Source organism: Cebus imitator, unplaced genomic scaffold, assembly GCF_001604975.1.
Source record: "Cebus imitator isolate Cc_AM_T3 unplaced genomic scaffold, Cebus_imitator-1.0 Scaffold60, whole genome shotgun sequence".
In the NCBI taxonomy this organism is placed as follows: Eukaryota; Metazoa; Chordata; class Mammalia; order Primates; family Cebidae; genus Cebus; species Cebus imitator.
Genome location: NW_016107375.1, coordinates 12,441,580 through 12,463,712, shown reverse-complemented (window position 1 = coordinate 12,463,712; position 22,133 = coordinate 12,441,580). Strand labels below are relative to the sequence as shown.

The 22,133-nt window shown below is 36.4% G+C and overlaps 1 non-coding gene across 1 annotated transcript; it reads left to right on the top strand.

The window, feature by feature from the left end:
• The first annotated feature begins 202 nt into the window (after positions 1-202).
• LOC119471406 lies at positions 203-306 on the top strand. Its single transcript, XR_005200452.1, has one exon. It is a non-coding gene; the product is annotated as a U6 spliceosomal RNA (small nuclear RNA).
• Positions 307-22,133: the final 21,827 nt, after the last annotated feature.

The window sequence follows — 22,133 nt, the reverse complement described above, 5'->3', positions numbered from 1 at the left end:
TTGCTTCTTGTAGAGGTAACATCCATATCTCTTCCAAGGTGCTAATATGACTCTTGATCTATAACATGTAGGTAGTACCATTTCCTATCTGTGGGAGAGAAATATTAAACTCATTTGTATGACCGTTACTTTTAATCTTCCTCTCCATTATTAGATTTTCAGTTGCTTATCATTGCTATTAAACAATTAAAAAAAATCTTTTGTGCTCATTTCAGCAGCACATACACTAAAATTGAAATAATATAGAGATTAGCATGACCCCTGCACAAGGATGGCATGCACATTTGTGAAGTGTTTTGTATTTATGAGGTATTATTCAGTCTTTAAAAAAAGAATGAAATTTTACACATGCTACAACATGAATGAACTTTGAAGGTGTTAGGATGAGTGAAATAAATCAGATACAGAAGGACAAATTTTATATAATTCTATTTATAACTAAAGTAGACAAATTCATAGAGACAAAAAGAATAACATTTGCTAGGAACTACAGAAAGAGATGAATCGGAAATTGTCATTTAGTGGTTATAACGTTTTAGTTTGGGAAGATGAAAGTTCTGGAAATGAATGGTAGAGATAGCTGCAAAACGATTTGAATGTACTTTATGCCACCTAATCACAAACTTAAAAATGGTCAAAATTGTATATTTTATGTTATTTATAATTTATCACTATATATATTATACATACAACATATAATTTAGCTCTTACCCATATGTTTTGATTTACTTTTTGTAAAATTAACATTTTTCTCCATATTTTTTTCAATTTTTACTCTTGTTATCCTAGAACTCTATGTACATACTTTTTAATAAAGTCATGTAGAAGCAATGATTACAGACATTTTTAGGTGCTGTTACCAAGTAATTTTTCCTTCTCTTTCTCTTCTATGCACATGGGGTGATTGAGCTTTCTAGACCTTGTGTATTTGATGCAGGCAGGTGACTACCTTTGGCAAATGAATTGAAGAACAGGAAAGTGAGTTATAATCAGATATGGGCATTTAAGTGCTAAGTTCTCATTTCTCTGCCAAAGCAACTGACAAAGTTTGAGATGGCTGTTTTTCGGTGTTGCTGTTGTTGTTGTTTGTTTGTTTTGTTTGTTCTGAAATTGCCCAATGATATTTTTAGGAGTAGGAGACATGTTTGTTTGATTTTATTCCATTCATGGATTTGTGTAATTGAAGTCCTCTTTAAATAGAAAAACTCATGTATTTTTTCAGATATGCACATTTTTCCTGTATGTTATTTTGCTTATTTCCTCTTTTCCATTTTCTTCTTTCTTCTCTCAGAGCTTATATTTATTAGATGTTGGGTTTACCAGGTTGTTTTTCTTTTATATTTTGTATATTTTGTCATATTTTCTGCCTCATTGTCCATTTTGTTTTATGTTCATTTTGACTTCCTTCACTTTGTTTTATTGATTTTTCAGTGATATCTTTCCAATCTCTCTGAAAAGACTAATTAGATTCTCTTTTTGAGTTCTTTCTCCTTCATGAGTTATTTCTGTGTTCACAGTAATTGTTTTATCTACTTATTTTCTCATTTTGATGCTGCTTTTTTATATGCGCAAGTGATTATAGGTTATATTTACCGTATTTAAAACAAGAGGTATTGGGCTGACTTTTCCAGATAGTGAACTAAATGTCTCTACTGTGGTATTGGTAAGCTTGTTTCCCCACAAAATTTCTTCTTCAATCAGGAATCTGACCTGGCCAACTAGACATATAAATCACTAAGGTGCCAGGCTCTTAATAAGGGATTGCCAGAGTAGGCAGAAATTTACTCTTGTGATGCCAGCACCCACTAGTGCTGCTAGTCCACCCCAATCAATGCATTACGTTTTTTAAGTGAAGAGGTCATCATTTGTGTTATGAGGATTATTGTCATTTTGCTTGGTTTTATTTTGCTTAAAATCAATGTGACCTTTTTTGTATCCTTCTTATATCCAGAAACGTGGGAGAGAGAAGAGAGGAGTAAAGAGCTGATTGGCTTTTTGTTCCAAGGACAGAATTTTAGTCAGACCCTCTACTCTCCCCTACCAATTTTGCACCCCTTTTGTAATTCCACCCTCCATGACTACCAATTTTTTCCAAAACCCTTTGGGGTTTGCTTGAAAGATTAGCTCCCTCTTTTCCTCCCATTTCTTTTTATGTTAATTTTTGACTGTAGATTCATCAACATTCTTCGTTCAAATATATAGTTCCCATTTATTTTTCATCTCTCAATAGTGCCTCAAAATCTAGTATTGGATAATGATTCTGTTCCCATTCTCTTTCTGTTCAGGTTTATGGGTTTAATTCTGTTTTTATTCTCTCACATTTTAGAGAAATAGAGGCAAATGCAGGTATTTGATCACCATATTCAACCAGAGATCACATTATGTAATTGGAAAACTGAGAATTACACATTTTGTCCATCTGCCAGCGGTACACACTATGTTCCAAGTGAGGGCCATAGGTGATAACTTTGAATAGGTAGAATGCAAGGAGGCATTTTTCGTTCTACTTAGACACAAAGCACATCATGATCTTTTAATAGTTTTTAAGCTATTTGAAAATAAAGCAGTAGGAAAATAGGAAACAAATGAAAGCCAGGATTTCAGTCAATAGTCGTTTCTCTTGCTTTGTCTTTTTTTTTTTTTTTTTCTTATTCGATGGGGTCTCAGAACAAGTTGAACATGACCGTCCCCAAATTCCATTATTAAATTAGTAGTTCTGCTTCTAAACATACCTAATTGCAACTCCTTAGTGGAATTGAAAATTAAAAAAAAAAAAAAAAATAGTAGTCAGTATCAGAAAAACTAAAACATTTTAGTAGGTTTTCTATTTGCATTTTAGATGTTGTTTCTCAAAGAATCTCAAATTCAGGTTTATTTTTGTAATTTCCTGCTTCTATAAATATTTCTTCAGTCATTTTCCTCAGTTCTCATAAGAATACATATGGTGCTCCTGAAAAATATTTTCACAAGTACTTGTGGGTGATTTATTGGTGCTTAAATTCATCCTATGTTTGGTGTATAAAATCGTGTCTACTCAAAATGTTCAGCGTTGACAGCAACATGGTTTTTAGAAGTTATCCAGGCCTCCCTTCTGTCTACCTGCTTTTATTAACTTTCCTTTGCTCTTGTCTTCCTTAAATTTCTGGGATTTCAGTGATGTAGTCCAGTTCCTGGCATATACCACAGCATCCCCCCTCCTTCTGATATCCATTTGGATTGTCACCTCATTTGTATCAGCCATGACTGTCTTATTCAGTTATACCTCCAAGCCTCTTTGACTCCACATTGCTTAGCATTTTTTTCCCAAACTTTAGACTTATGGTTAGAGTCCTGTAGGGATAAAGAGAAGAAGAAACAAATGACATTTCTCCTTGCAGCTCTGTGGATCAAGCCAGAGTCAAATTTTACATTAGATTTAGGGAGAAGAACCGTTGGTCAAGCTAAAGTAGTTGTAGTGCCAGGTGTGTGACGTGTTAGAAAATACTGGAGCATGAAAACATCTGTTGGAAAAAACTCAACTGAAAGTGGTGGAGGTGATTAAAAGAGACAGAGGCTAGAGTTCACAGCTGGGCTTTTGTGGATGGAGATACTTCATAAAGTAGAATATTTGAAATTGAAATTTGAGTCTCATCCCACTTATTACCCATTGAAATTAAACATGAATGATTCATCTATTTACCGAGAATGCTTGGAATGCTTTGTGCTAAATATGATGGAAAATTCAATGGCAGCCAAGGCACTGCCTTTGAAGAAACCTGGTAAATGGCAGAGGAGAGGTAAGTTTACATTTAATATAGAAAGGAAAATGAAGAAAGATGCGTCAATATTTTGTAAGCTGCAACATAAGTTCTTTAGGACTAAAAGGATACACTATGATGATGGCTATAGATTGAGAAAAGAAAAAAAAAAAGCTTTACACCCTGGCTTTTGGAACTCATGTAATCAAGAAAACCCTCAATACCTCTGGGGAGCACATGGGAGAAGAAAGATGATAAGGACAACTTTCCAATAAGCTCTATCATGGCCCACAGCAGGGGATAAGAAAGTTCCCATTTATTGGAAGTGTGTTGAGGGTAGCTAGAAAAGAAATTTCTGTTAATCACTCTTATTTGTCTGTCAAAAAAGAACGCTTACTTAATAAAAGATTTTTAGTTATGCCATCTGGCAAGTTATCTTGCATAATCACAAGTAAAAATCTTTCCACTGATGTTCTCCTAGAAGAATTTGAAGATACTGTTCTACTCCTTAAGTCCTCTTCAAAAATTAACAAGAGCCATAAATCACTGCTAATCCTGTGGCTCAGTTCTGGATGTTTCCTTAAACAACAATGCCATTTTAAAAAATTCTACTCATTAATGTGTTGGGTTATATACCTACAGTGAGTTTCATTTATAATAGAGTCGTCTACCTAGGCATCTTGCCAAAGGAAAGGTCATTCTGTGAAAGTCACTTATGTTCATAGAGAGAACACCCCATGCTACCATTATGTATGGTTGAGTTACTCTACTCAGAAGAGCTGTTGCTTTTTCCTTTGTCATGCCTTCAATGTTCTAAGAATTTGGTAAATATCTTCATTTCTAGCTTCTAATGCACAGAGTAATAGAAGGAAATGTCTTCATACAACAGTAGCATGCAACACAGGTTGCAAAGCTCATAACCCAGGCAAGGTCGATTGGGACCTACTTGGTTTCTGAATTGTGAGATCAGATGAATTGTAAGGGAGGGTAGGATACTGCATCTGTGGCTGTTATGCTGGGCACCGAACAACTTTTATGTGTGACATTCACAAAGACTACAGTGAATGGGACTCTGCAATCCTCTGGAGGCCTTATAGAACCTCTATTCTTTGGCCACAATTGGCAAAAGTAGACACTGAGGTTATTCAGGGAAAGGTAGAATTCCATTGTCACATAGAACAGAAAGTTGTGTTGAGTATTCAGGCTATGCTATATTAGTAACGTTAGTATGCCTATAGGAAAAATAGAAAAGAATATCTGCAATTGAAATGTTGGTCTCATCCATTGAAATCAAACGTAAATGACTCATTAATTTATCAAAGATACAATAGGCACACATTATGTACAATGCATTATGCTAAATGTTATGGAAAATTCAGTGATGAGTAAGACAGTACCCTCAAAGGAACTAGGGATTTGACAGAAAATAAAATAAAAGAAACATTTGATGAAGTGATGAAAGAATGGGAGAAGGGCACTGTGATTTGAGGTATCTAGCCTTGGAATTACAAAATAAACATAAGTTTTATAATATAGAGCACATGTGATGTACGCCAGCAGGATAATTTATGATAAATATCCTTGTAGTCACATAACACTCAGATGTATTTAAATATGTCTACTTTTATGCCTTTTGAGATTATATTGTATAGCTGCAGACAGATAATAGAAACCAAGGTATATATTAAATAAAATATAAATGGTGAACCCAATACATGGTTGAAATGTAGAGAGGTTATGATGAAAAAATAAAGAATGAATGGATGGAGACCCAGAGAAAAGAAAAAAGAGAGAAAGAAGGACAGAGGGAGGGAGGGAGAAAGAGAGAAAGAAAAAACGAACAAACACCTTGGGTAGATAATAAAAGAGACCAATTTTAATCTTAGTGGTATATCAACAAACATCAAAAATAATTGATGATTTACTAAATTTAATTTTATTTAATTTTTTAGCATAAAATACAATGATATTTGCTTACACTTAAGATAATTTTAATCTCTGTATTGTCAATGAAGTGTTTATATTTTATATGAGATAACTTTCAGCCTAGGACTTCTTTGTGCATTTTTAATGTTATGGTGACAATTCTATCAATGTCTTCATGAAGCTAATAGTTTTCTTTCAAAATAAATAAAAAAAAAACTGGAAGACAGAATTCTGATTAATTTATCTGCTGATTGTTCTTCCAATTTTCAGAAATTTTCCCTTATTCTACTTCATAATAAATAAAACCAGATATCAAGTTTTCTTTAATATATTCATGAAGTCATTTGCATATTAGGAAAAAAATAATAAAGTTTGATAAAAATGAAAGTACAAATCATTCCTTAATTGGAATATAAGCTTTCTCTCTCATCCTTCAGTCCTCTCTTCGGGAGAGCTCCAGAATTTGATTGTATCTGGAATCATGTTTCGCTACACTAGCTCCCGGAGCTAGCCAATTATCTACGAAGGTTTCTTCTTGGATGCCCTCAGTTAGCTCTGTTTATTCAATGGAAAACTTGTGGTACTGAATTCATTCTAAATGACAGGCAGAAAAATCTATACTATTTGAATGGCATCTTAAATATACAATGCAAGGTATTTTATTTAGCTTTAATTTAATTTAGCTGTCAAAGCCCCAGCAAAGATGCTCAGTGTTTCATGTGGAGTTTATTTGATATATATAGACAGTGTGTGTGTGTGTGCGTGTGTGTGTGTGTGTGTGTGTTGTGTGTATGACAGAGAGAAAGACTACACAATTTTCTTATGCCTTTGTAATGTTAGTTATTTTTGTTGTTCTCTTTTTTAAAAGAAAACCAAACATATTAATCTATATGAAGTTGTAAAATATAATAGAAATTATATTATAATTTAGATAACATAATTTCTAATAATGTTAAGTAGATTTCTTATGCTGTATTCAGAATTCTACCTCAACCGTGCTTAGATCATCTATCTACTGAGTACAGAATGACAACAAATTGAAATAACAGTTGTCTCTGGTGTGCTCTATACCATAAAGAGTAAGTCAATCAGCCAATCAATCGATCAATCAATTGTCTAATAAAATCTGATCATTTCCAATATACCCAGGTCTGTGGCAGATGTGGAAGAAGATCTGAAAACATAGGACATAATTCCAACCTTTGAAAGTTTTCCAAGGTTGACAGTTAACCTTCTTGGGAAACCCAACAAGTCTTTACTGGGAAACATAACTTTAAAATGAAAATAAGAGAATGACCAAGAGTGCTTAGGAGTTAAGAAAGAGAACATAACTGAAGGGACTACATAAAGGACATGAGAGATGAAATATCCAGGAGTTTAATGTAGTTGATTTCCCTCTGGAAGGAAACATCCTTACTATTAAAACTGCAAAATGGATGGTAGACAATGGTTAAGAGCACTTATTTAGTAGGAAACACAAATGTGGTGGTCCAGATTTGAGGAGGAATTTTTTAAAAAGTGTGCAGTAGAGTGTAGAGGATATTAAAATCATCAGAAACATTTACCACAGACTGAAACAATGCTTTTTCCTAAAATAAAATTCCAGAGAATACCAATTAACTTTATTTCAACATAATCTCTTGGGTAGTAGCTGAGACATAATGCTAACATTCACAAGTAATTTATTTGATGACATTTTAGAGCAGCTTCCAGCACCCTCCCCTTCACCTGCCCTGCCTTACCTCACAGATGGCCGGGATGTGGCGAGAATATGGTGCCACATTCTGCAGAGCATAGGTAACCATGGCACATAGCTTGCAGATATGTGGGGAAAGAGTGTGTCTGTCTAAAAGGTCAAACCATAAAAAAATTGTTCTTAAAATGTTAGTTTTGGAGCAATTCACCTCTTAACCAATAGGATGGATATATAGGAAAGCAGAGGAAAGAAAATATATTTGAAGTAGAAGTGGCAGACAGCAAAGAGATGCCTTGTTATTTCTCAAATATATTTGCAATGAATATTTAGAGAATACCTGGGCTGTTAATGCAAACATAGCCACCAACAGCACCCAACTGGCATGGAAGTGACACTAACATCACAACAGGATAAGTGAAGATAGGACAATACGTTTAATAGGATTGTTTTCATCATGAACAATTTGAGTTGCCTTCAGGAATTAAACCTCAGTTTATACATATTTCATCTTGTAATTCCATAATAAAATGGGAGCCTCAGGATCTTTCAAAATAGTAAAACTGAAAATTCTTCTCATGACTTTCCATGCACCTGTAGTGCTGATGTTAGAATTTAGCTGCAGACTGGCTTGTGTTGTTTCCTGTCTGTTTTATATTGATGGGCAAACCATAGTCTGTTCTGAGTGTGTATCTGGCAATATGTACAAATTTTAAGTTAGAATTGGCCCCTGTCCTTAAGAAACATATAATCTGGTAAATAAAATAAGTGTGCAAAACAAATAAACGATTATGTCATTACAATTGTATTTCCGTCACTTAGAATTTGCATTAACCTGTCACACCTGTAATAGATGAATGGTGTCTTAGACCAGAAACATTGCTGGTTACAGAGAAGAAATACTTAGCCTTTTGCAAACCCCCTAGTTTGCCCATATAGAAAGGATTGTGTAGGTTTCTTGCTTTCTCCAGAATAAGTTTTCTATCAAGACATCTGCATTCAATATGTACAAAATTACCTTTAAAAATTTTAACCACCTTTAATTTTCCTTTATCTGTGAAGGCTTTTCACCAAAAGAGTACTATCTGGGAGTATTGAATATGTGTTGAAGAGCTAAGCAAAGCCCCACGGAAGTGGCAAGGTTTCACAGGTGGTAGTGTTGTCACTCATTTGCTGAGTGTCTCAGTCTAAATACTGTTGGGCTGGTGAGGGTTCTTCAAGAACAAACAGCATTTCAAATCGTCAAAATGTAAGTGTGTCTGAAACAAAGCCAAATTTGGGGCTTCGAATGCCAGGTGCTTAACATATACTTACTTATTCAATAAATAAGCCAGAGCATTCAGCATTTCCTATCAAATAGGACCTACTATGCCATATTCAAAGTAGAATTTCTCTACTGGTTCACATATTATTTCTCTTACTTGTTCCTTTCTATATTGATTTAAAGCTTGGTTTTGAAGACTACAACTTCATCTCATTTAGGCGAAATTTTACTGGCTGTTCCCTGTTCCTTTGCCAGCTCCCTTCTTTCTGAGTGATACTCCTTAATCTTATGTATAGTCAATTAAAGACAGCTGCTCTTCTCTAGACAGGATTGTGATTTCGGACTGGTAACAAACAGCTGGGTTGATTCCATGGCTTTACTATTGTGAGAAGTGCTGTGATAAACATAGGAGTACATGTGTATTTTGAGAAAATGATTTATTTTTCTTTAGGTATATACACAGCGATGAGATTGCTGAGGCCAACCGTAGTTCTGCTTTATGTTCTTTAGAAATCTCCAAACTAATTTTCACAGTGGGTGAACTAATAGTGTATAAGTGTTCCCTTTTCTCATCAGCCTTGCCAGCATCTGTTATTTTTGACTTTTAAAGAAAATGTGGTACATGCATACCATGGAACACTACATAGCCATAAAAGAAGGAAATCATGACCTTTTCAGCCATAGAGATGCAGCTGGAGGCCAATATCCTAAATGAATTAATGCGTAATAGAAAAATCAAATGCACATGTTCTCTCTTATAAGTGGCAGCTAAAAATTGGGTAGACATGGATATAAAGATGTGAGCGATATACATTGGAGACCACTGGGGGTGGGAGACGGAGGGAGACAAGGCCTAAAAAACCTGTTGGGTAGGTTTTTCATAGTGCCTATTGGTTACTAAGGTACTAACTGCATGATGGGATAATTTATACCCCAAATCTCAGCATCATACAATATACCCATGTAATAAACCTGCACATGTATGCTCTGCATCTAAAATAACAGTTGAAATTATAAACAAAGAAACAAACAAAAATCCCAGCTGGCGTAGACGGGCGTCTCCCACACCAGGGTCCTAACTTTCTGTAGTTAGTAATTAGTGAAAGACTGAAAGAGAGAAATTGAGACACGGGCTCCAGGCTCTGCTGGCAGTTGCTGCAACATGACCGCTTTGGACAATACAAAACAATTAACTTTCGCTTAAAAGCCAAGAAATCCTCTTGAGATTTCAGCTTTGTGATGCTAACTATTCAGGTATTTTTAACATTTTATTTGTGATCTTTTTTCTTAACTATTAACTGCAACTTGTTTTGATATGAAGCCACATTTTTTAGGCACCATTGCAAAGCACACCTTCACTTCATGCAAGAATCTCCTTTCCACAGTCATACCTTGAAACATAATTGGAAGTAAGAATTTATATAGGAACTGTTAGAAAACATATATGGTGTTGAAGATTACAAACTAGCATTCATGAAATGAAAAGATAGCATATTATTTTAGATTCAATGAATACATGAAGCGAGTTTCACAATGCTACAAATAGTTATGAAGTGTGTCTAAAGGTAACATATCAATTTGTATAAAAAAGACTTATTTGCTTTTTTCATTGATTTAGCAACTCAAACCTTGTCACTGAGCACCTACCTTGTGATGACCACAGTACTTAGAGCTAATTATTAATGCAACTTATTTTTATATGATGTCAAGGTGCCATTGTAAAGCACAGCCTTCCTGCCTGAAAGGTGCAGGAATTCTTTCCAATCGTATACATAGAATTGGCAATATTTTAAAATAATGAAATACTAAACACAAGCATAAAGTGTAGAATTAACACATGGCAATGGTGGCTAGAGAAGGCAATTAAGAGGGTTAAATCATGGTAGTAGTCAGCACTTGATAGTAAAAGAGGCAAGTTCAAGATGGCAGCATCACCGTCTCTGATTATTAATAAATAAATATTGACGTTAATTTAGCACTTTCCGTCTTTAAAGCACTTTACAATTATTAATTAATCCTCTTAGGACTATTTGAAATATAATTTATGAAGTTTGCATTTAAATTGAATTTTCATGATGGTATTTCTTGGCTTCAAGTACAAAAGCTTTTTTTTTAATACTCAGATTTTTTTTTTTCAGAAGGCAAGATAATAAGATAAATGTAGTTATATGGACATTTCAGAAAAGGTAACCTCAGGACATTGAGTATAGAGGCAGAAGGAGCTACATTTACGCATTTCCATAGCCATGGACCAAGATCTTGGTTTATTGTCCCTCCAGTCAAGTGGAGGCAATTTTAGGCTGTCCAGTGAACCCCGCTTTTGCACCAAGAAGACTGACATCTCTTTCACACTGCAGCCATCCTCTTTTGTCTGGATTTCTATGCATCTCAGTTTTATATAATTTTTAACAATAATTTTATTTCTAAAACCCTAATATTCTTGTTTTCATTCAATAAATATTTGTTACTCAATAGAACATTAAAAATTAAAAACATGGACCCTTACTTCATAATGGCTCATGACTAACAAGAGGACCAAGGATTGAATACATGAATATGCAATATACAGTATAAAAACTTTTTTTTAAATAGACTTTTTAGAGCCCTTTTGGTTTATGAAGAAATTGAGGAAAGGTGCAGAGACTTCCTATATACCCTTATCAACCCACACCTTGGAGTTTCCCCTGTTATTAACATCTTCCATTAGTATGTGCATGTGTTATAATTGATGAGCCAATATTGATACATTACTATTAACTAAAGTCTATAGCTTACACTAAGATTCACTTTCTATGCTGTATATTGTATATGTTTTGACAAATGTATGATGACATGCATCTAGCATGATAGTATCATACAGAATTATTTCTCCTTTTAATAATTTCCTGTGTGTTGGGTAATTAGAGTTTGATTTCCGCGCCCGTTCAACTTCATCCTAGACACACCTGCACTGCAAGGAGGTTGTGTCCCTTTGGTGACTGCCTGCACAAATACACACCTATCCTCTCAGCTTCACTGGGCAAGGCATCTCTGTCTCAAGGGAAATGCATTTCAGTCAATCTGACTTGAAAATAAGACCAGGGACTAAGGGTTGGTGATGAAAAGAGAACATCTGCAATTTAATTCAGTTTGACTCATAAGAGGCTTTCCCAAATATATGTGCCTGTCATGCAACTTGTCCAATTAGGGAGCATGCAGGCACCTTTTTTTGTTTGCCACACCTGTCACCTCCCTCACTTCTGCACTATCCAGGATCAACCCAGCATCCAGAGTGGCATCTCCCCTACTTGTGAAGCTAAAAATAGTCCTAATAGTCAGGGGAGAATCACCTCTATACTTTGAAATGGCAACTTGCAGCTTAATTAAACCAAACAGATATACTGGCTAATCTACATTTGATTTTTTGCTGTTGTTGTTTAAGATCCATAAACTCTGCTGGACCACAACCCCACACTTGGTATATGGAAACTGTCTAGCACAATTCATTGCTTCCCATATCAACATAGGCATAATATTGCAATGTAATTATGTCTCCACATCTGTCTCGCCTTCTAGACTGTCAATTATGCAACAAAAAAGAACTATTGTTTTTATTTACTCTTGGCTCTCCCAGTGACTTGAACTTTGCTTGCCACGTGTCAGTCTCAATTATTAAATACATTTAAAACAAAAATGAAAACAAATAAAAAATAGATACAAGAAGAATAAGTAAAGTCTTTCTGTAATACTTCAAGGAGATGGTTTAAAGAAAAATTTCTGACTTTACTGCCCAATCCTCATTCCTGATGAATTTGTAATGGCACAGAGAGAAGATAAAAGGAAGGAGAAGGTATGTTATGCTTTGTGATATGACTTCATAAAATCTTGATCAGAATATTGTACGTGCCTCAAATACAGCCCCCTGTGTCATTGAAAGTCTCCTCTAAATTTCACATTTAACCACTGATCAGAAAGATGCTGGTGTTAATAAGCGGGCTCCTCGATTTCCCTCAGTAAGGACATTCTAGTGACTGAAAGGGGAAACTTTCGACCCCAACAAAGAACCTCAAATGTATCTGGTGATTCCTGGCTCCGTGGAGAATCTAGGAAAAAGGCATTCTGTTTACCTCTAAGCATCCTGTGGAAGGCTCTCCCTGTTACTCTCCTTTGTCTGGGTCAGGTACCCTTATTAAGGCTCCATTAGCATGTGGCAGCCTCTCTCATTTTCCTATCACTGTATTCTAATTGCCTGGAAACCTGCCCATCTTTTCCATCAAGTTTTAGGCTCCATTATGACAAGGAGTCTGTTTGCCTTGCTTACTGTTTCATTTCTTGGGCTTATTTTGAAATCTGGAACATCATATGGAGGGAAAGAAAGAAGATAGGAAGGCAGGTAGGTGAGTCACCAATCTAGAAATAATAAACTTTCTTTTCATGGCCTTGGTACATTAGGTTTAAGTGTTTCTCCTAGAAAATTGACTGCTAAGAGAGCTCTGAACTGTTCAGAAAACAACAAAGTGCCTACTTAGCAAGGGAAACGAGTTGACCCACAGGTCCTTTGGATCCATTCTTGACATCATGATTAGCCTTGATTTTTCTTTCTCATCTGACTGACTTACATTTGATGACAGTGGGTCAACTGACCTCAGCTATAATTTACTGCTGTGTTATGTAGGATCCCTAATTATGACAGCCAAATGTGGACATGTTCCTAGCCCTAACACCCAATATTGTATTGTGTTGACACATACTGTGTTTCTTTGATGCCTTTTCTTAGGTTGACTCTGTGACTCCAGATTATATTGGCTTTGTGTCTTTTACATTATCTGGGATGAGTTAAACTGTGACTTGTGGGACAGGACAGACTATATCCTTCCTCTTACTACATGTGTCCTTGCCGTATACCTATCATGCATGTGTTGTACTGCTCACATTAACTGAAGGCAGGAATCATGCTGTACATTTCTATGTTATGTCTTTCAATGGTTAGCATATTGTGTTGAACATGATACTCAGTATGTTTTAAAATGATGAAATGTATAAAAAGTAAAGGGAATGTTCTTAGTACACATAGATATATTTATTTTTCTTGTTTAATTCATACATATTCCCTCCAAGCCTCCAAGATCATGGGATTTATATTAAGTGTTTAAGATAGTCAGTACATAGTTTTCAAAAGCAATGGTTATATTTGTATGTGTATCATCTGTTTTTCATTAGTCAACAATCAACAAACAATAATAAAATGTATGTCCAGTTTTATTTTATGTTGGATACCAAATTCTCAGAGTTAAGAGACAGCACTGAAAATGACACATCCTCTTTCCCTGTCACTATTCATGCAGATCTAGGCTCCGTCCTCATTCATGTCCCAAATGGCATCTCAGAAGCAGAAAGGTCGGAAGCAAAAGGCTCCAAGTTCATGAGATTTAAAGGCAAGTTATCAGGATTTGGACTGGAGCCCCAAACCATATAGGCTGTAAGGTCAGAGCTTAACTGTTTTTCCATTTTATTGCTCAAGGACAAGAGAACATGATGCATGAGATTCCAGCACCATAAACCGTGTACTGAGGTGGCCATTTCATCACGTATGGTTGCAAGCTGAGTACTGACCGCACAATGTAAATCAACAGCAGCAGGGCCCTGGTGCAGATGTGAAAAGGAATGTCACACATAACATCTTTTTCCTAATTATTAGGACCTGGACAGGAGGCAAGAAGGGAATGAGCGGTGGGGGTTGGGGGAGGGGAAGAAGGAGGGGATGGAGGCACTGTGACATTTCCCATCTCAGGAGTACAAGATTCATTACCTCTGATGAAAAGTCACCAGGCTGCGGTGAGTCCTGACATACTCAGTGACAGGAGAAAGTGACATGGCCGTTTGACATTCAGGGCTAGAAGTTTGCCGGTCTGTAATCACTAGTTAAAATTGAATCTTGTACATTGCACCCTGCCAGGACAGCTCAACTCTTGATAATTATTTGGATGCTACTGTATTTGGATTTTATTTCCCCAGCAGAGAGGGGAAGTTGGATTTATAGTTTACTGCTGGGTTAAGATTGGAACAGGCTAGATCTTTTTTATGGTTAATATGGCAGAGCCAAATAAATCTGGAGATGTGTTTTGTCCCTATTTTAATTCTAAGCCACTTGGGAGTGGGGACAGGGAGTGGCAAAGGAATCAAAGAGCACATCTTCTAATTTTCTGCAAACAAGATTCTGGCTGTGCTAATGTTTTTTTTTTTTTTTTTTTTTTTTTTTTTTTTTTTTTTTTTTTTTTTTTTTTTTTTTTTTTTTTTTTTTTTTTTCCTTTCACCTCATGATGCTTAAACCAGTCATCTGGACATAGAAGGGGCTAAAAAATACCATTTTGCAACTGCCACTGCCCAAGTTGCCACATGGTAAGACCTTCTTTATGGATAAGGATGGTAACGAGACTTAACCACTTTTCCTTTACCTAGAGGTCAGTGAAAGGACCAGAAAAAGGTTTTGCAGGAGGCCACTTTTGTGTAATTACAGGGTGGCCCTGAACTGTTGATTTGCACACAGGCATGCTGTGATTCCCATAGAATGTTGTCCCTCTCTTTGCTCCTACCCAAAGGCATAGAAGCTTCTGCTTATTGCAGTAGCACAGCCTGCATATTCACCCCATTTAGCCCAGGAAGATGTTTGCTTGATAGGCTCCATCTAACATTTTCAGGAGTCACAAGCCACATGTTCACAGAAGGGTAAAGTGATCACCAGAGCTAACTTAATGTACACACAGAGTAAGTGCTGCCTGAGCGCTAGAAATTAGCTGTGCCCCAGGAAGCAGCCTGATCAAAGGCTGATCAAAGTTATCTTTACCACTAATCTGCCTCAATGTATAAAAGTCTGTCATCAAAAAAGTATAAATTTAAATAAAAACATTGTGCCTCCAAGGATTCCTTTAAAAAGTCATCTTTTTTTTTTTTTTCATGAAAAAAGAAAAAATTCTCAAGCAGCCAAAGATAGATTTAAAAACATAGGGAAATTTTGTTAGGAAAGATAGACAGGCTTTCGCCCACGAGGCATCCCGAGGGGTGTCATTCATTGTTCCAGGGGATCCATTGTGGACCTGAATCTGACTTTTAGCCAGGCTAATGCCAGAGCCTGATTTCTGTCAGCAGATTGTGCTCCCATCACTCACAGAACACTCACATCCACTAAATTTGTAGGATTGATGTTTGGAAACAGAATGTTGATTTAGGTAGCATATATTGAGAAAAATTATGCAACAGGATTTGGAATATGCAAGTTCCAAATGGCCAGTGCAGACTTTACAGGTAAGCCAGCCAAATACTGAAAAGAAGATCTTCTTGTGTTCGAGAAACAGGAACAACGGGAGTAAAAAGGAATCTAACTGTTCGCTTTCTTACTGATAGTGTGGTGTGGCCGAGGCTAACCTTCCCCAAGTCCAGGCCCACCTTAACATGCTGAGATAGCTCAGGTCCTAGAACAGCTCCTTTTTTCCTGAGTAGTGCTGGCATGGGCACTGCCAGCCCTTGCTTTCTCTCTTCTCTTTTGTTCAATCTCAGTGGTAAACACCACCCCCACTGTCCACCTGCCACTTGCCACCAGAAGGATTACATGTTCATATCACAGCTCAACTTAGAAGAGGCAGTTGCATTTTCTTGCTCTTCTACTTCTTAGGGAAAGCCACTGTCAAGATGGAAAATACCCCCGAAGAGGCAGCTTTAAAGTCACTTGCAGACATAAACAACTGAATGTGAATAAATTCATAACTCATCTTTCCTCCTCTACAGAGTGGAATAACAGACTGAGTACTTTAAGAAGGGTTTCTTATACAAAACAGGAATTTCTGAATAGGGAAGAGTCTAGAAAAGCGGTTGAATTTGAGAAATTTGGAGATAAGGCAGCAGAATGAGAATATCTAAGGGAAGAACATGAATAATTTCATAAGGAGACTATATAACAAGGTTAAAAGAGAGACAAAAAGATAGATATATCAAGGGGCTAAAATTATGCCTATAATAAAGTAATAGTGACAGAGTAAGTAGTGGCTTGGACACTGTGGTTGCTGAAATTATGATCGCAACAGAAATGAATCAGGTGTCTGGGTAGTTTAGATGGAGTGTGGTTCAATGAATAAACTAATTTGTTAGTTGTATATCTCAACTGTTCCTAGTTGTGGAAACTAAATTAAGAGTAGTTTCTCTTTTCCTGTGGACATCAATTACTTATACTTTGGAAGAGTAACTAATATGGTTAGGCTTTGTGTACCCACCCAAATCTCATCTTGAATTACAATCCCCACATGTCAAGGGAGAGACCAGGTGGAGGTAACTGGGTTATATGGGCAGTTTCCCTCATGCTGTTTTCAGGATAGTGAGCTCTCACAAGATCTGATGGTTTTATAAGAGGCTCTTCTCCCTTCTCTTGGCACTTCTCCCTCCTTGCACCCTGTGAAGATGGTGCCTTGCTTCCCCTTCACTTTCCATCATGATTGTAAGCTTCCTAAGGCCTCCACAGCCGTGCTGAAGTGTGAGTCAATTAAACCCCTTTTCTTTATAAATTACTCAGTCTCAGAGAGTTATTTATAGCAGTATGAAAATGGGCTAATACCGTAACCTCTCTTGTTTATTGTCTAAAGCAAAAAGGCAAAGCTGCAACTAATAAGGGACTTCATTAATAGGGCTGCTCATGGCAGACTGAGGGACCATCTTTACTTTCCTATAATTGAAAAATACACCTCTTCCTTTTCTCCCCAAAGCTAAATTTTATGTGTGGTTTATTTCAACACCCCCTTTTCCATGAAGTCTGTCATGATTACCCAGCATAGGTGATTTTTCTTTCTCTGAATTTTTGTACAATTTATCACATTTTGAAGTCCTTTCTGTATGTCCTATTTATACACCTTGCTTAGATGAGCAATTAAACTCTGGAGGTAAGAAGTTTCTGAGACCTAAAGCTACTCTTTTAATCTCCTGGAAACTCAATTTTCTTATCTATTAAGATAAGGAAATGGGAATATAAGCCTCAAAGTTCTCTTCCAGTTCTAATATTTTATGAAACTTTGTGATGCTTTTCTTGTCATCCTAAATCTACCAGATGCAATGGGAAAGGACAATGGAATAAATCACAGGCTCATGAAAATATTTGTTTTATTACACAGGGGTGAGCTATTTTATCACTTTCACATACGTAATTCTAAAAATGATCTTTAAAGGTTTGGTTTTTTTTCTAGTGTAAATTTTCCTCAAAGTTCTTCAATCAAGCTAAATAGTCCAAAAGGTGATTACATTCTCTCAGTTCAAGTTCCCTTTTCCTAGAGAACTATGAAAGATGAAAAGGAAAATATGTATATTTCTATGTTTAATTTGCACCAGCCTGTGTTAAATTCAGTTTAAGTAAATACCATAAGAGCAAGGCTTGGTAGTGGGCTCCAGGCATACCATAAGCATTTTCAAACGGCAGCCTGCCACATGCCACAGCAGCAGCAGCAGCAGCCAGAGCTTATCCCAATGTGACCACCCCATGATGCGGCTGTGCCTCTGGACTGCTGGTTCTGCAACTAAAACTTAGGAACTCAGTGCTTCAGCAGAATCAAATTATTGCTTAAAACCAAAACCATTTAATTCTAACATGTTGTATCATCAGCCGTCTTTCCAGCCTTACTTGCTTATGTATGTTTCTGAGGAGATCAAGCTGTCTGAAGCCTTCTACTCATGCAATTCCTACTTGTGAGCTCTTTCCACAGCTCTTGATGCAATTAGCATCCTGGAATATTAAACAGAGGTAATTTTATCACGTAATCAAGAATGCTTCATCCAGGGTTATATGTTAGTTATTGTTGAAAACTATAAGAAAAAAAGAGAAGTAACATTTCTCACAGGTGAGAAAAAGCACATAAGCCTGTAAATATTTAGGAGATAGTGGCTTGTGTTTTCATATAATTGTTATTTTTAATATGAATACTAGTGTTCTTTGGAAGCACGTTGGCTGTGTTCATTGGCATTATACAAAAGGGGATAAAATAATCAATGTCCCATTGAACAGAGAAGATGGGGAGAGACTTTGTGGCAGCCTCAGGTGAAGCCCAAAGATTGGACCACTGGATTTAGATAGAATTTTTTTTTTTTTTTTTTTTACTTTCTTTGGAATCTGTAGTCACCCTTGAATGGAGGTTTTGTTGCAGAATAGCATTCCTGGCTATTACTGGTCTCTGGGCTACAAAGAACTGGAGCCTCCTTTTTCCAAAGATTCCCTGGCAATGCCATTTGATAATATAGCCGCAAACATCTTTGCTCTGTCTTCCTGGGGGCTGTTAATTCAAATGCAGACGAAAAATGTGGGTTTCTCTTTTCTGCCACTCTCTTAATCAAGGTGATTTTCTGAAATACAACTGTAGAAAATAGACTTTTTAATTTTAGGATCAACACCAGTTTTTACAATGTTAGGCAAACCTGAGCCCCTCCTTAAAATGTCGGGAAAACAAAAGCCATTCCCACCTGAAAGGCCTCTTCACTTGTCTTGAAAGGATTTTTTAGGCTGTTTCCCTTAAGCTACTTTCTCCTTCTGTGCAACTTCCCAATCCCATTCACAAACTGTTGCCATGGTAAATAATTATATCACAGATGAATTGTGTACACTTCCTTTTCATAGCTGGAAGAGAAATTGTAGAGGAAAGGGGAAAAAAATCAAAATCCTTTAAAATTACAGGGGAGATAGCGGAGGAACGATTGCCTCCTCGTTAACATAATTAGCTCCATGAATTATAAATTGGTATTAGAACTTGCTCTTCATGACAAAAGGAGTAATTATATTTACTCATGTAAAATTAAACAATACCAAAAAAAATTAATGGGACTCACCAGAAGCTCTCTTGACATTATCATAAAATTCAGAGATGTGAATATCCTACAATCTGAGGTGATTTAAGCAGCATAAACTTTAATGCTGCTCAAATTTGCTGTGTAGAAATATATCTCCTGGCTAGTTTATAATTGCACTGCCATGCTCAGAAACCATACGTAACAACAACAACAACAACAAACAGCTCTTAAATTTTTTTTTAATAGACTGATGCACAGAAAAGGCCAGATTTTCTGAACCTAAGTGAGATGTGGAAGTAAATTCCACAGAAGGACTTTTTTTTATTGACTGTTCTAAAGTCAAAGCCTCCAGAATAGAGGATGACCTGTTTATTTAAACAACTCTCAAATGTATCTAAAAATGGGATTGACATGGGAGAAGGTTGACTTGTCTAACTAGCTTTGCACACTGAGAAAGATTTCTCACGGGGGAGAGATAGCTATGTGTCAGAATGGTAATGTGGTGAGGTCTCTGCATATCTGATCAAGGTACATGAAGACTAATGCTATCCAGCGTCTCACAGCAGTGGATGTCTGGCTTAGGCCTAGTAAACAAGAACAAGTAGAGAGGAATCATTTTTGTACTCAATTATGTAAAAGTTGCTATAGATGGTCATAGACAATTTTGGTCCTTTAAACAATTGTGGGATAATCTTTACATTCTTTTTTAAGAGGCTGGGGAATTTCTACAGTGCATAACCCAAACTATCCTCTAAAAATTCTTACTTTGTTTATTGATTCTATGATTCTTCACAATTTGATGAAAATGTTCCATTGCCTATGTTTTCTCTCTCTGGCCAGACTGACATACTGGACTTGAGTTCTACTCTTTGTGCTAGACACTTGTTTAAAAGGCAATCACATTTCACCCAGAAACCTCTCTTTATGGGATCTGACTACCTTAAAATATGCTATAAAATCTTCCAAAACATCTACTCACTTCTGCCATTGTGTTTGGAATTCCTTCCACTGCTCACTCTTGTAAGGTAAATCACAGAAACCTCCTTTCATATATATCACTAAGGTACTGACAAATATGACTAATCTAGAATGTTAGACCTTTCATGACGCTATTGATCCAACTGTATGAAACCAGGGAAAGGGAAAAGCCACCTGAATCCTAGGTAGGAGTGCTTAGAATGAATACAGATATCTTTGAAGAAAACTTCAGTGTATGCATTAATTCAGCTACCGAGTCTGCTTTGCAGGGAAACTGCAACATGTGCAACTGTACAGTGCGTGCTAGGAATGGGCAAAAGAGAGCAGCAAATAAAATCGAAAGATACTTTTTATATTTCCAGAATTTATGAACCCTAAAAACTTAGTCCATCATTTGGAATAATAGGTAGTCCAAATGATGTTCACAATGAATCCCTAAGAATATGACAAAATGATTAAATCATATGTTAAGTGAAAAGCAAGCTATAAAATTGCTATTCTAATGATGCCTGGTATGTACATATGGGATGACAATCTGTCACTATTTTTCCTCCTGGCCATCCTTCCCACTCCAGGACTTCCTAGAGCCCAGATTAATTTACTTTGCTACTGGGAGTATTTTCTCATTTGTCTCTTAATTTCCATCTCAGAATGTCAATTTAGGCCAGTCTATTAGACAACCTGGGGGAGGCTATACCTCTGGGAAGAATCAGTATTGCCCACCTCAGGATATCACTCAGAGTCCCATCAGGAAACAGATGGTGTACTCAAATGGGTAATTGTGGAGAGATTAATAAAGGACTGTGTACAAAAATACAAGCAGGATTAAGATAAACCAATAAGAGATGGTGCTTATTGGTTTATCTTAATCCCAATCACTTAATAGATTTTCTTCTTGACTTGAAAATGCAAGATATAGGAGAGGAACACAAGCAGGAGACATGGCCTTTGGTAGAAGAACACAGCCAACCTGTGGCAGCTTGGCCAAATAGGAGCAAGAATGCACACCCCAGTTCAACACTCCACTGCTCTCTAGTCATCTACAGCTAACTTCCATTGGCCAAGCCCAACAGGAAGCCAGATGGCCAGTGCCATTTCATTTAGTTCATGAAGATTAGCTCCTTGGGGCACAAAGTGTGATGGGGAAGTGTGAAGACTATGTCTAGAGGAACAAACAGAAGATAACTTACACAATGAGTGACCAGGTGAGACCAAGAAACAACTTTTTGAAATATTAGCAAATTTTTCACTGTAGAAGGTTATATATTTTTGAATAAAAACATTTTGTTCTGAAATTTAAAAATTATGATTTTGAAAAACCAGTGTGACTTTTTACTATGAACTATCTCTTGATTTGACTTTGAAGGTCAAAGCATTTTTGAACCATATGAATCATGCAGTTTAGTCAAATATTTTTGGACTAATTTTTAAAAACCTGAGATGCCTCACCAATTACACATTTTTCTCTTTTCTTTTTTCTTTTCTTCTTTCTTTCTTTCTTTCTTTCTTTCTTTCTTTCTTTCTTTCTTTCTTTCTTATTTCTTATTTCTTCCTTTCTTTCTTTCTTTTTTGAGACAGAGTTTTGCTCTAGTTACCCAGGCTGGAATGCAATGGTGCAATATGGGATCATTACAACCTCTGCCTCCCAGGTTCAAGTGATTCTTCTGCCTCAGCCTCCCAAGCAGCTGGTGCTACAGGCGCGGGCCACCACACCTGGCAAATTTTTGTATTTTTAGTAAAGACA